The sequence below is a fragment of the Callorhinus ursinus genome, unplaced genomic scaffold (genome assembly GCF_003265705.2).
Source record: "Callorhinus ursinus isolate GAN/ISIS: 27379988/994484 unplaced genomic scaffold, GSC_fseal_2.0 scaffold56, whole genome shotgun sequence".
NCBI lineage: Eukaryota > Metazoa > Chordata > Mammalia > Carnivora > Otariidae > Callorhinus > Callorhinus ursinus.
Window position 1 is genome coordinate 4,775,028 of NW_027397118.1, and position 12,478 is coordinate 4,787,505.

General features: G+C 46.5%; 1 long non-coding RNA gene across 1 annotated transcript; it reads right to left on the minus strand.

The window, feature by feature from the left end:
- Window positions 1–599: 599 nt before the first annotated feature.
- Window positions 600–12,096, minus strand: LOC141371094 (uncharacterized). Its single transcript, XR_012375728.1, has 3 exons — window positions 11,999–12,096; window positions 3,751–3,873; window positions 600–679 (listed from the first exon to the last, which is right to left on the minus strand). It is a non-coding gene; the product is annotated as an uncharacterized lncRNA (long non-coding RNA).
- Between the last annotated feature and the right edge of the window lie 382 nt (window positions 12,097–12,478).

Genomic DNA, 12,478 nt, shown 5'->3' on the forward strand with positions numbered 1-12,478 from the left:
GAGATTTGCATAAATGTTTCATGAGGTTAATACAATGCATAAACCAAAACATTTATTAGGCAACATCTGTGCTGTTTTCCCAGATAATGCAGTGTTTCTTCCAACCCAATGAAATACAACCTATCATAAGGTTGGGTTGTTAAAATACTTGTGCAAGGGCTGTGATCATATTTTACTTGTTTGCAAATGCTCTGGTCCTCCCAGAGAATTTCTTAATCAGGCAAGAGTGGGCGATGGTTGGCACCCAAGGAGAAAGTGGAAAAGTTCTCTTGGAGGCAGAGCATCGGGCCACTCAAGGAAATGGGCTCTGTAAAGACAAAAAAAAAAAAAAAAAAAATCTGTGTGCTGACTAGATCTGCTTCACCATTTCTTTAATCTAACTTTTGAAGTTTGGATATATTTATTCATTTAGCTGAAATATTCACTTAATTCTCCGGTGTGGGGAAAAATTAGATCTGTACTTAAAATCTTCTAAGAATCCAAGAGTAGGTCAAAATGCCCAATGGCTTTGTGCAGCTACAATCCTATCATGAGATTGGTTCCATATGGGGCTCTTTAAAGCAAAAAACAACAAAAAAAGTTATGAGACCAATAATTTTTAATGAAACTTGGCTTAGCTCAAGAGCAGGTCTAACAGATGAAACAGCAGTCCAAGCTGGAAACATGATTTTTCTTCTTCCTGGCAGGGATGAAAGAAAGCATCGTTTCAATTAAAGAAGACCCTAATGGAGATGTGTTTTGTATTATCAATTTTATGCAAGTAGGGATTTAGGCATTGTCTCTTTTACCACATGTCTCTAAGCAAGTCCTCTCTTGCTCTAATGGAAATGATAAGCCTTTTTGAAAGTGGGACCCTTCTTGATTCTGAAAGTTGAGTTTTTTTAATTCGACTGCTGAATTTTGATGAAATTTTAACTATTTTGATGGAAACTTTCAAATTTTCGATGGAAAGTTTTAGTAGAATATATTAGTCAGCTTGGGCTGCCATAACAAAATAGCATACACTTGGTGGCTTAAACAACAGGAATTTATTTCTCATGGCTCTGGAAGCTAGGAAGTACAAGATCAGGGTGCCAGTCAACTCTGTTCCCCAGTGAGGGCTTGCTTCCTGACTTGTAGGTGGCTACCTTCTCACTGTATCCTCACAAGGCTGAGAGAGAGAAAGGAAGCAAGTTCTCTGGTGTCTAATCTTATTGGTCACTAATCCCATCATGAGGACCCCACCATTATGACCTCACCTCAACCTAATTACCTCCCAAAGGCCCCATTTCCAAATGTCATCCCATTAGGAGTCAGGGCTTCATCATAGGGACACAATTCAATGCATAACAATGTTGTTTGAAAGCTCCCTTCTTCCTAAAAGTTTGGAAGAATTTTGGGGGCAGAAAGTCTCTAGAAAATGAGAGTGGCATTCTCTTGTGCTCTCTCTCCCTTCAGTGCACATATATATCACTTTAGTGTAAGGTTTCTGAACCTTGGTACTACTGACATTTTGGACTGGATTGTTTTTGTTGCAGGGCGCTTCCCTGCACATTGTAGGATATTTAGCACCATTAGCATCCATCTCGCACTTGTGACAACTAAAAATGTCTCCAGACATCATCAAATGTCCCTTGGAGGAAAAAAATCACCCTCAGTTGAGAATCACTAATTTCAGTGATTTCTGATCTTTGAACATCAATAGGTGTTTATTACCATAGCTGGGTGTCCCCTGTAGGATTACTGGCTTAAGAACAAAGGTGACTTTTTGCTTAGGTATCATCAAATTCAGCTCATGTCTAGTGATCTAGCTCCATCTGTGCTGGGAAATCCCATGCATTAGAACACAGAGGTAGAACACTGTTTTAAGTAGTGGCGAGTGCCACCTGTATGGCCCTAGGAAGAAAGGAGCCACAGAAGGAACTTCTCATCCATCCCCCTGCCTTCAGATGAGACAAATAGCCCCAATGAGTTACAAGTGCCAAGGTGGAGAAGAAGGATCTTCCCGATAACTTCCCCTTACCACTGCCTCTCACATTCTCCAGTGCTCTTGCTGCCAATCGAAATTATCTTCCTTATGTATATGTTGACATTTGTCTTTATTTTCAATGGTCTGCCTCCCTGCTAGAATGCAAACCCCATGAGTGGCAGTGTACTCACTGAACCAAATTTGGGAGTCTTGGTATCAGACTGCCAGGGTTGAAATCCAAAATCTGCTCCCTATGAGTTTTGTTGACCTTGGCCAATCATTTAGCTTCACCAACCCTCAGTTTCCTCCTCTGTATTTATTTTTAACTAAATTAAATAAATAGGACAGTTTCTAGCGTTTGGGACTAAATGGAGTAATACTTATTATATAATATGTGCTCAACAAATATAAACTATTACTTTCACCACTGTAATTATACCATGCAAAGTAGTTCCTGGCACAGGAAGAAACACAGTAAGATCAGTAAAATGAATGAATGAACAAATGAATTCTCTCGTGTCTGTCTCTGATTTTCAATTCTTCCTGTTGCAGTTGGTAATTTGCTGCCTATCCAATCCTTGTTTCTGTTTTCACTATAGCTGGGAAGCAAAGGTCTAATCAAATGTTTGCTTCTAAGCAAGGAATTATAGCAATCATATACAGATAAAAAGGCCTAGACTTGGGAACAATATACCCCCATTAATTTTTCATGGTAACATCTCAAATTCTCTACAAGGACTCCATTGTTCTGTGAAGCTCAACTTTGGGCTGACCCCAGCCCTCCTTCCTTCCTTGTGGATTTGTGGGGATCTGTCCCTGCCCCACACCAGGCACAAGCCTTCCTGCTTTGGCGTCAGGAAGAAGTATAGCTGTGGGATGGAGAAGCAAGGCTGCCTATGCGCATGGCATCCACTCAGCCTCCTCCCGCATCCAAATGGGAAATCACCATTTGTAAGAAATGTGCTCAATCAGAGAAGAAAAAGAGATGTAATTATGTCGTTTATAATGAATTCTGAAGAAACAAAGAATTTAAGGAGAAAACTCTGGAGACAACGAGGGAGCCAAAGCCTCTTGGATCATCTGAGCTGCCCTGGAGTAGACGCATAGCTGATCAAACATTTGTGTTGATCACAGGGGGCCGTCCTAGCCCCTGAGAATGTTCACAAGGAAGTAGGAAAACTCAGGAGCCCCAGGAAACACAGCCCGACTTTTATTAAATAAATTACACGCTCCTCTCAGCTTCTACCAGCATCAATAATATCAACTTTTGGACAAACGGTTCTCTCTGGGGAATGGGTTCTGAGATTCGCTCCTAATCTTCTTTCTTTGAAGTGTCCAAGGGCTTAAAGGCATGTGTCAATATCTGGGGCCTCTGGCCTTTGTGGGAGGGGGCAGTGAAAATGTCCTGCTGTGGAGGGGAGTGAGACCACCAGCATCCACATCCCCCCTCTCAGGCTGACTGTTTTCATTCAGCCAGTTTCTAGGGTTCTGCAGATCACCACCCACCCACACGGGGGTAAGAATTCCCCAGGGTCTGATGTCTCCTAAGGAACTGGTCCCCATGCACCTCTAGTTCAAACCTAGCAACACCGTCAGGTCTTTGCTTTCAAGAATAATTTTAAAAAGCAAACAAACAAACAAAAAACCCAACCCAGAAAGTGCCTTGGTAATGAGCACAAGCCTTAAGCTGAAATTTCTAAATATTTCAAAAGATCAATTATGGCATCTGTTAAACCATAAAATATGGACTACCATTAACTAACCCTTTTCAAAATTAACACAAGAAACAAATACGTTAATACCTTTCTAGGTTCTCTTTACCAGCATTTCCCAAGCGTGTTGATAGAACGAACAGCCAGAATTCAGCACTGGTATCTTATGTCACGGGTCGCGTCCAGCCACTCACAGGCTTCCTCATGTGTGTTCTTCACACCAGCCCCATGAGATAGGGATTATTATTCTCATTTTATTGGATCCAGACCCTATGTTTTTAACCTATGAGCTATTAAGTTTTTGTGGTCAAGCAAGTTTGTTAAAAACTCAGAGTTCACCAAGATTAACGGGTTCTGATACCATAGGAATTCTCAGCCCTTTTAATATATTTAGATCAATGCATTAGAGATCTCCAAGAGGGAGAATAGAATATATAGACTTTCCTCAGTATATTTTGCCATGGAATGCTTATTTCCCCGGGTGCATTTCCAGAGTATTGTTCTCCAGGAACACAAAGGTTATACTCAATAAGGAGACACAGGGTCATCACTTTGTGCATTAGACCCAATTCCACAAAGCTGATTGCTGAATGACTTCTTCTGACTTTTTTTTTTAATAAATGATGCATTATATTCCTATAAGCCACTTACAAAATTGTAAATATTAGAATTGAAAACTTGGAGTAGCACCAGGCTCATAGCATGCTGGATACCAAAAGTCTTAGGAATACTTTGGCAGAACTTTTCACTGCTTTTGGAATCTGTCACTCCGTTCCTCATTTTACCTTCAAGCAAACTCGTGCCTATAGGACCTTCTCCCATGCTTGGAAGAGGTCGTGCCCGCAGAAGCTCTATACTCTTATACTAGAGCAGAGGTTAGCAAAAATAGCCTGTAGGCTAAACCTGGCCTGCCACTTGTTTTTGTAAATAAAGTTTTATTGGAACACAGCCGTGCTCGTACATTTACATATCTTTGGCTGCTTTCATGCTACAACAGAGCTGAGTAGCTGTGACAGAGATTTTATGACCCACAAACCTAGAATACTTACTATTTGACCCTTTACAGGAAAAGTTTGCAGATCCCTGCCCTAGAGCTACATGTTTACAATGGTTATAGATCCTGGTTGAAATGAAAAACGTCTCCAGTAGAGATGACTGTCTAAAATACCGTGCTTTCAATGTGAGGCAAGCTACCATCATGATTTACCCACTCTTTTTTTTTTCTTTAAACTTTATTTATTTGACAGAGAGAGAGAGTACAAGCAGGGAGAGCAGCAGAGGGAGAAGGAGAAGCAGGCTCTCTACTGGGCAGGGAGCCGGATGTGGGGTTCAAACCCAGGACCCTGGGATCATGACCTGAGCCAAAGGCAGACGCTTAACTGACTGAGGCACCCAGGTGCCCCGTACCCATTCTTTGAGTTCAGGAATCCTATGTGATAGAAGTCTTCTCCAGTGAGAGAGAGACACCAAAGAAAGGGAAAATACACCAGCATTTATTGAGCTGTGGTTATGTATCAAGAAAGGTGCATATGTTTGTTGTTTCCTTGCAATAATCTTGATAAAAAAAAGTATGAGCCTATTTTATGGGGAAGAAAACCCAATCAAACAGGTCAATTATTTGACTAAGTTTACAGAGCAAAGAATTTGCGTCTCAAACTCTCTAACTCAGGGGTGGGCACTGATTCTAAAGGACTGGTTAAGAATGTAGGTTTTGGGATTACCCAGCCTAGATTCAGATCTCAGCTCTGTCACAGACCAACTTTGGGACTTGGGCAAGTGACTTAACTCTGTGTCACAGTTTCCTCACCTGTGAAGCAGGAAGGACAATAGTACTCTCTTAGGGTTGCCATGAGAATGCAATGAGTTAATTCATGGAAATTCTCAGCATGATGCCGGGCATAGTAAGGACTCTGTGCAAATGTTAGTTGTTACTGTTTGTTGGGGAGGGACAGGGAAGACTCTGGGATAACATCTAAATATCCTAGTTTTAACAAGTTGGGCTTGGAGGGGGAGGGGCAGAGGAAGAGGAAAAGAATCCTCAAGCAGACTCTCTGCTGAGCGTGGAGCCCAACACGGGGCACGATCCCAGGACCCTGAGAGCATGACCCAAGCAGAAATCAAGAGTTGGATGCTCAACTGACTGAGCCACCCAGATGCCCCTGGTGCATATTTCTTTTCACATATACAATGAGCCCCTTGAGGGCAGAAGGTATTTTCCTATGTCTTCTGTAAGAGTGCCTTGGCCAACATATACCATCAAAGTGTACTGGCGTGTTGAAGGCAGAACCGGTGGAAGAAGCTTGTCAGTAAATCCTGAGCTCCTTAGTTGTTGACAGAATGAGCCAGTGTGGGGAGCCTGGTCAATACAGGTGACTGACTTTTACTTCAGTTTCAGGGGGTCGGACCTTTGTCTGATATTTCGGTTGTTGACCACCCCAAGCCTGTGCCTTAGGACAATAATCACTTATTATCTTTCAAGATTCTGGGGTTGATTGGACTCGTTTGGGCTGTCTTTCTGTTCCAGGTGTTGACTAGAGCTAAGACTGTTCCTCTGGGCAACCAAGATGGCGGTCTCGCACGGTGGCCAGTTGGTGCTGGCTGTGGCTGGGTGACCATTCTGGGCTGTTGACCACTGCACACTGCTTCACCTCCGTGTGGCCTCCACATTTGGCTGGGGATTCCCACAGTGTGGTTGTTGGGCTCTAAGAGGAAGAACACATAATTTTCTGTCCTCTCAAGTTCTGCACTTGGAAATCCTGGAAGGTCATTCCCTCTGAAGCTCCTGGTCAAAATCAATCACAGGGACAGCCCAAATTCCAAGGAGAGGAAACAGATTGTCTCTTGGAGAAAGGCAAACACTCTGTGGCCATTTTTAGTCCGCCATACTTGACCTCCTAGGACCCCTACCTCACCTCACCAGAGAGCTGGTCACCTGCAGCCAGGATCTTCCTCCCCTGACGGGACACTCCCATTAATCTGTCTTTGAGGTTACCCGGGCCATAACTCTTGGCGAGCATCTCAATGTTTTACAAATCCTGTCTTTTCAGTGAGGCCAGGAGCAGGCGATTCACACTCCCCATCTTTGACCTTTCAGTGAGCTTCCTAAAGCAATGTCAAGCTTTGTCTCGTGTCTGCTCCTCCTCTATACCCAAATAATTTCCACTCATCCACATTTCACTTAAGAGACACCTCCAGGAAGTATTCCCTGCTTTACATCCCACCCCACCAGCTCAGTGCTCCCATAAAGTTGTGATTTAACCTCCCCTCATCAACTCTGTCCACCCAATTGTTGCATTTCTCCACCTAACCTATCATTAACTGCTCATCCTCATTTGACAGAAGCCTTCATGGGGGGCAGGTAGAGACTGTGTCGTACTCTCTGTTATATCCTCAGAGAATCCTGTGGTGCTTGGCTAACCAACTGATACTCAATAAATGAAATCTTCCCTCTGACTGTTTCCTACTCTCCTGCTCTCAGAACCTGGACTATCAGGGATACTAAAGCTTGGGGTTTGGCAGGAGCAAGGCCAAGAGGATGCCAGTGGGGACGGCCTGAGAGCCAGAGGGAGGGGAACAGAGGAAAAAGGGAGGAGGAAGATGGCAGGCTAAGCGGCCAACCTTGCTGAGCCAGAAATCCTGGTATCATCCACTCACATTCAGGCCCATGCAGCTGTCCCCTTGGCTTCCCAAGCTCTAGTAAAGCCTTAAACCCCAATAAATGTTTTATTTCACATTTAGACACACCTTACATCCTGGCATGGCTCAGAGACTCTGGCTGTGAAGGAGAGGTGGGGGGGGCATCGAGAAGGCCATGTCTTTGGGCCACTCCCCCCCAAAATTGTTCTTCCAAAGCAAACACATGTGAGTTTGTAAAGGCAGGTTCATAAAAAAGAAATCAGAGGGAAAGCAGTGAATCTAATAATACCCCAATCCCTTAGACCTCTCCAGAGGCATCTGGGGCCTGACACCCCAGTCAGGTCTGGCTGCCCCCCGCCGACCACCTGTAAGCTGAGAGCCCTGGGGAGGCTGCCATGGCCCCTCTGCTGGAAATGTCACCTTGGCCGGTCTGTGGCTCCAGGGTGGTGGAGGTGCGTGTTTATTCATCATCTCCTGCACCTGGCTGAGCAGGGGCCCTACCCCCTTCCCCAGGTTCACAGCCAGACAGACCTTGTCTTCCTACAGGACAGGTTTCAAAGCAGCCCCCTTGCAGGCTTTCTTTCTGGGTGTGAGACAAAATTGCTGCTTCTCTTTGTAGCTCACTTCTTCTTCCCTAAAAGCAACATTCCACATCCCCAGCTCAGGACATCAACCCCTTCGCTCTTCTCTGCAAAATACAGTTCTGTGTTTCTTCACCCTTGCTTTGAGACCCCAGTGGAGACGAGGATCTGAACTCTAACTCTGGGGATGGAAAGAGCAAAGCTGCTGTCTTCCCGAGCTCCCCCAGCATAGCACCCACACACCGACATTTGTCACACGCAAATGAACACGCTCTTCCCAACATGATAAATTTCACATCAGTCCTGCTGACTTGGGCTTACTAATTGCCTGATAGCGTTTTCTTTGTTAAGCTTCACTGTGATCATCACACTTTTTGTTGAACTGACAGTAGAAATATTCCGCAGCTGACGACCCAAATGCAGCCCGATGCACGACTTCCCTAATCTTTCGTGGTGGGAGTATGTGCAGGTGGCCTTGGGCAGGCCCCCAGTAATCTCTGAAACAGATCTCCAGGGAGGGCTCCCCAGCAATGCCATGAGGCACAACTCCAAGGAGATGCCATGCACGTCATACCTTTGTGCCCGGATGCCCCCTGGAAGTGAGCAGGGCATAACCTCCACACTCTACACAGTGATCCTGGGCAGCCCCATTCTGAATATGGGGGTTTTGACAGGCAAGATGCAGGGGACCCGGTGGAGACTGTTTATTGAACAACAGGAGTGGGGCCCAGGAGGGGCATGCCCACATTCACAACCCCATTCTAGGTTGTGCGTTCTAGATTCTGCACTGTCTGCCTCCCACCTGAGCCCTTCGATGGAGGCATCGCTAGTTTGGGCGGTCCAAGTAGAGCTGTCTAGTGATACCCAGAGAAAGAGGGGCAGCCTGGGTTTGATGCAGGTAAGAAGAGACCCTCCGAAGATGGTGGTGCCTCCCACGGAGGGGCGGGGACAGAACGAACCACTGGGAGGTCTCCTCACCCCAATTCGCATGCTCCCTCTTAGCAAGAGATGGAGCACTCTTATCAGCTAAAGAATTCAGCCAGCCAGTCAGGGTTGCATACCACACGGTGGCTGGGCCTGGCTCGGCTGTCTAGTCAAGAACAGGCTTGTCTTTGTTCCTGTGTGACTGGGGGTGCAGCTTGGGGATGAAGGATCCAGGGTGGGTGCAATTATGGGATATTTTTTTTAAGGTATAGAAACTGTATCTTCCATCTTGGGCCTTGGGAAAGTAAATCGAAGAAGGGAGTATGATGTTAAAGGGGCAAGTGGAATCATTTTCTTTGCTGACAATTCCTCTTTCCCAAAAGTGACCCTAGGAGCTCATGCGCCTTCTTGTTGCCAGAGGGGCCACCGATGGTGTCAAAACACTGCATTTAACTTTCCAAACTCTGTTCACCATCCCTAATATCTTATCCTCTAAGGACTCAGAACCCTAAAGTCTTGGCATTTGAAAAATTCTTATAGGTCATCCACCCATCCATCTGTCCACCCATCCATCCACTCATCCAGCCAGCCAGCCAGCCAGCCATCTATCTATCCACCCACCTACCCATTCAACCACTCATCTATTCATCCATCCATCCACTCTTCCATCTATCCATCTATCCATCCAGCCATCTGTCTGTCCACCCTACCCACCCACCCATCCATCCACCCAGTTTGTCATCCACCCACCCACCCATCCATCCACCCACCCACCCAACCCGCCACCCATCTATCCGCCCACCCACCCACCCATCCATCCACTCACTTACACATCCATCCAAGAAGCATTTATTGAACACTTACCATGTGCCACCCAGTGGTGAACAAGGGAGACAAGCTATCTACTCGCATGGAACTGCCATGCTATTGGGGAAGATGGGTAGTAAACAAGGAAGCAAATAAATAAACAAAGTCATTACAAGATTGTGGTAAGCGCCCAGAAAAAGAAAACCCAGGAGACATGAAAGAAGAAATGTGGAGCCCCGGGATGATCAGGAAGAGCCTCTCTAAGAAGGTAACTCTTAAGCCGCAAACTGATGGCCAAGAAGGAGAAAACCAGACTGAAAATCGGGACAAGCGTGTTCTAGGCAGAGAGATCAGCAAGCATTGAGCGGAGGCTCAGAAGGGGGCCCGCGCTTGGCCAGTGTGAGGGGCAGAAAGGAGGCCAGTGCTGCGGGGGAAGAGTGAAATTTGCAAAAACCACTTGTTCAAATGAAACATTGCACAGAGCCTAACGAGATATAAACCAAAGCACAAGAGTTCAGATAAAGTCACTTTAAAACCTCTGATAGGATCGGGGGCTGGCTGCCATGCTGCTCTCTCCTGCAGCATTTAGCATTTGTTAGGAAGCTTTGGTGATGCTAAATCATTGCCTCCAACACCAGTCGAGTTCACAGGCACTAAGCGGTAACGGAGTACACAGGTCTCCAGGGAGTGGGTGTTGAGCCAGGCGGGGCTTTCTTTGGAGACACATCTTCCTGAACAAAAAGGCTGCACGTGTGCCCAAGGACTGATACCCTGGCGGCCAAATCACACTGTGGTTTTCCCTCCTGGCTGCTGCAGGCTTATCCCAGCTGCTTCTTGCCGAGCCGCACACAGGACATATTTCAGACCAGGAGACTTTGAAGTATGTGTTCTCTTAAGGCTTAACAATGTCAAGCTTCATAACCCAAGCACTGGCTTGCTAGCTTCCTACTTTAAATTGCTCATAATTTGAAACATGCAAACATTTCCACTTTATCAAGCAGGGCTACTAAACATATTATTGCTGGAACCTGCATGTTTTATGGTCTCCATACAGCCAGGGAGCTGAGTTTTATTAAAATAGACTGTTAAGAGGCTCAACTCATTATGGAATCTTCCAGGCCCCAGAATGAAAGGTTTTGTTTACTAAGGGCAGGGGAAAAAGGGCTGGGAAGAGGGTGGGGATGAGCATGTGTGTGTGTGTGTGTGTGTGTGTGTGTGTGTGTGTGTGTGTACGTGCGTGCTGTGAAGGGAGAGGTGGGGAAAAGGCAGAGACCACCAACAGTCTCGGCCCTGCCCTTCCGTGCCCCCCCCTCCGCCCCACTTCTGTGTCAGCCACCGGCCCGAGGCCCAGCATGTTCATGGGGCTCTGAATCCGTTACTTAAGGCAGAGTCGGGTCTGGGGGCAAAAACAACTGGAATTTAGCAAAGAAGGGTGATTCTTCCCTTGGGGAAAAAAAAAAGGCTCAGGGCCTCCACTGAGAGCAAGTACACCTAGAATGTTACAATGAGATCTGACAAACATACGGCACGCACAAAGGTTTTTAAGTGGATGCTGATGATGTGAGGACAGGTCTGGCTACATCTGTCCTTTCAGGGTACTCCTGGGCTGGGGACAGTATTTAATGATATGAAGGGGAAGATCATGTAATATAATCATTCCTGTGTATTCAGGTGGCCTTCTTTGCTCACGGAGCAGTGCAAGCAAGATATGGCCAGCCTGCCGTATCTTGCTCCTCTGGTTCCCATGCTGGCCTTGGAGACAGGAGAGGTCCTGAGGCCACCTGGGGAGGTGGAGAGGGATCTGGCTGTCCTCCCAGCCCCGCGGAGTCTGCAGATAGACTCCAGCCCCAGGCCCCACTGGCAGCAATTACATGAGACACCCCAAGTGAGACCAGCAGGTGAACTGCCCTGCTGAACCCTGTCAACCCACAAACACACAAAAGGCAATACATGGTTGTTGCCGTGTCGAGCCCCTAAGGTTTGTGTCGGGTGGTTATGTAGCAGTAACCAGCGGGAACCCCTTCCTCGAACTCTGGGGGGACTTGGGGAAAAGCAGCAGTTCTCCAAGGGCAGACAAAGATGTCTTCCAGCCATGCTGATCATAACAATGGTGATAATAGTAAGGACACCTGCTCTTTACGGAACGTTCCATGTGCTGCGCACCCCTGCTGCATGTTTTACATGTTTTTAAATGTCACCAGAGGTACATTCAATTATTGCCCCCACTTCGAAGATGAGGACGCTGAGGCTCAGCGTCCAATGCTGGGTCCCTGGCCTGCACAAACACCACAGTCCCCTCCCGCTGCCGCCACCCCCCCACTCTGCACCCTGCCTGCAGTAAGCGCTCAGTACACGAGCCACCGTGTGTCCCGCATTTACTAAGTTAACACCTGCTTGCCAGGAACTGTGCTGGATTCTAGGAACGTCCCCAGAGCTTGGCGTGGAGTCACTGTCCTCCCTCAAGCAGAGGCATCTGCCATCCTGGTCCCTGGACTTGCCAACTCTCCCCTGTAATAATCCCTGACACAGTGGCCGAGACTGCATAAGCAACCAGTGTTCACAAAAGGGGTTTATGACATCATCGTGCATCAACAAACAAGGGGTGGCAGGTGGATGGATGGACAATGGTTGGATGTGTAAACAAACAAATCACATTCTGAATCACACATATTTTAAGAAGCCCTCTCCGGAAGTATCTCTTGTGGCGGTTTTAATTTTATAGGAAGGTGTCATTCTTCCCAATCTGTGATTTCTTTTTTTTTTTCTTTAGGTGGCCTGGGTGCAAGGCAAAAGGGTTTGGCGAGTAAGATCTGGCGATGAAGGAGGTCGGAAAGGTGTTAACAAGCTATAAATGACCTTCCCAGCCTATT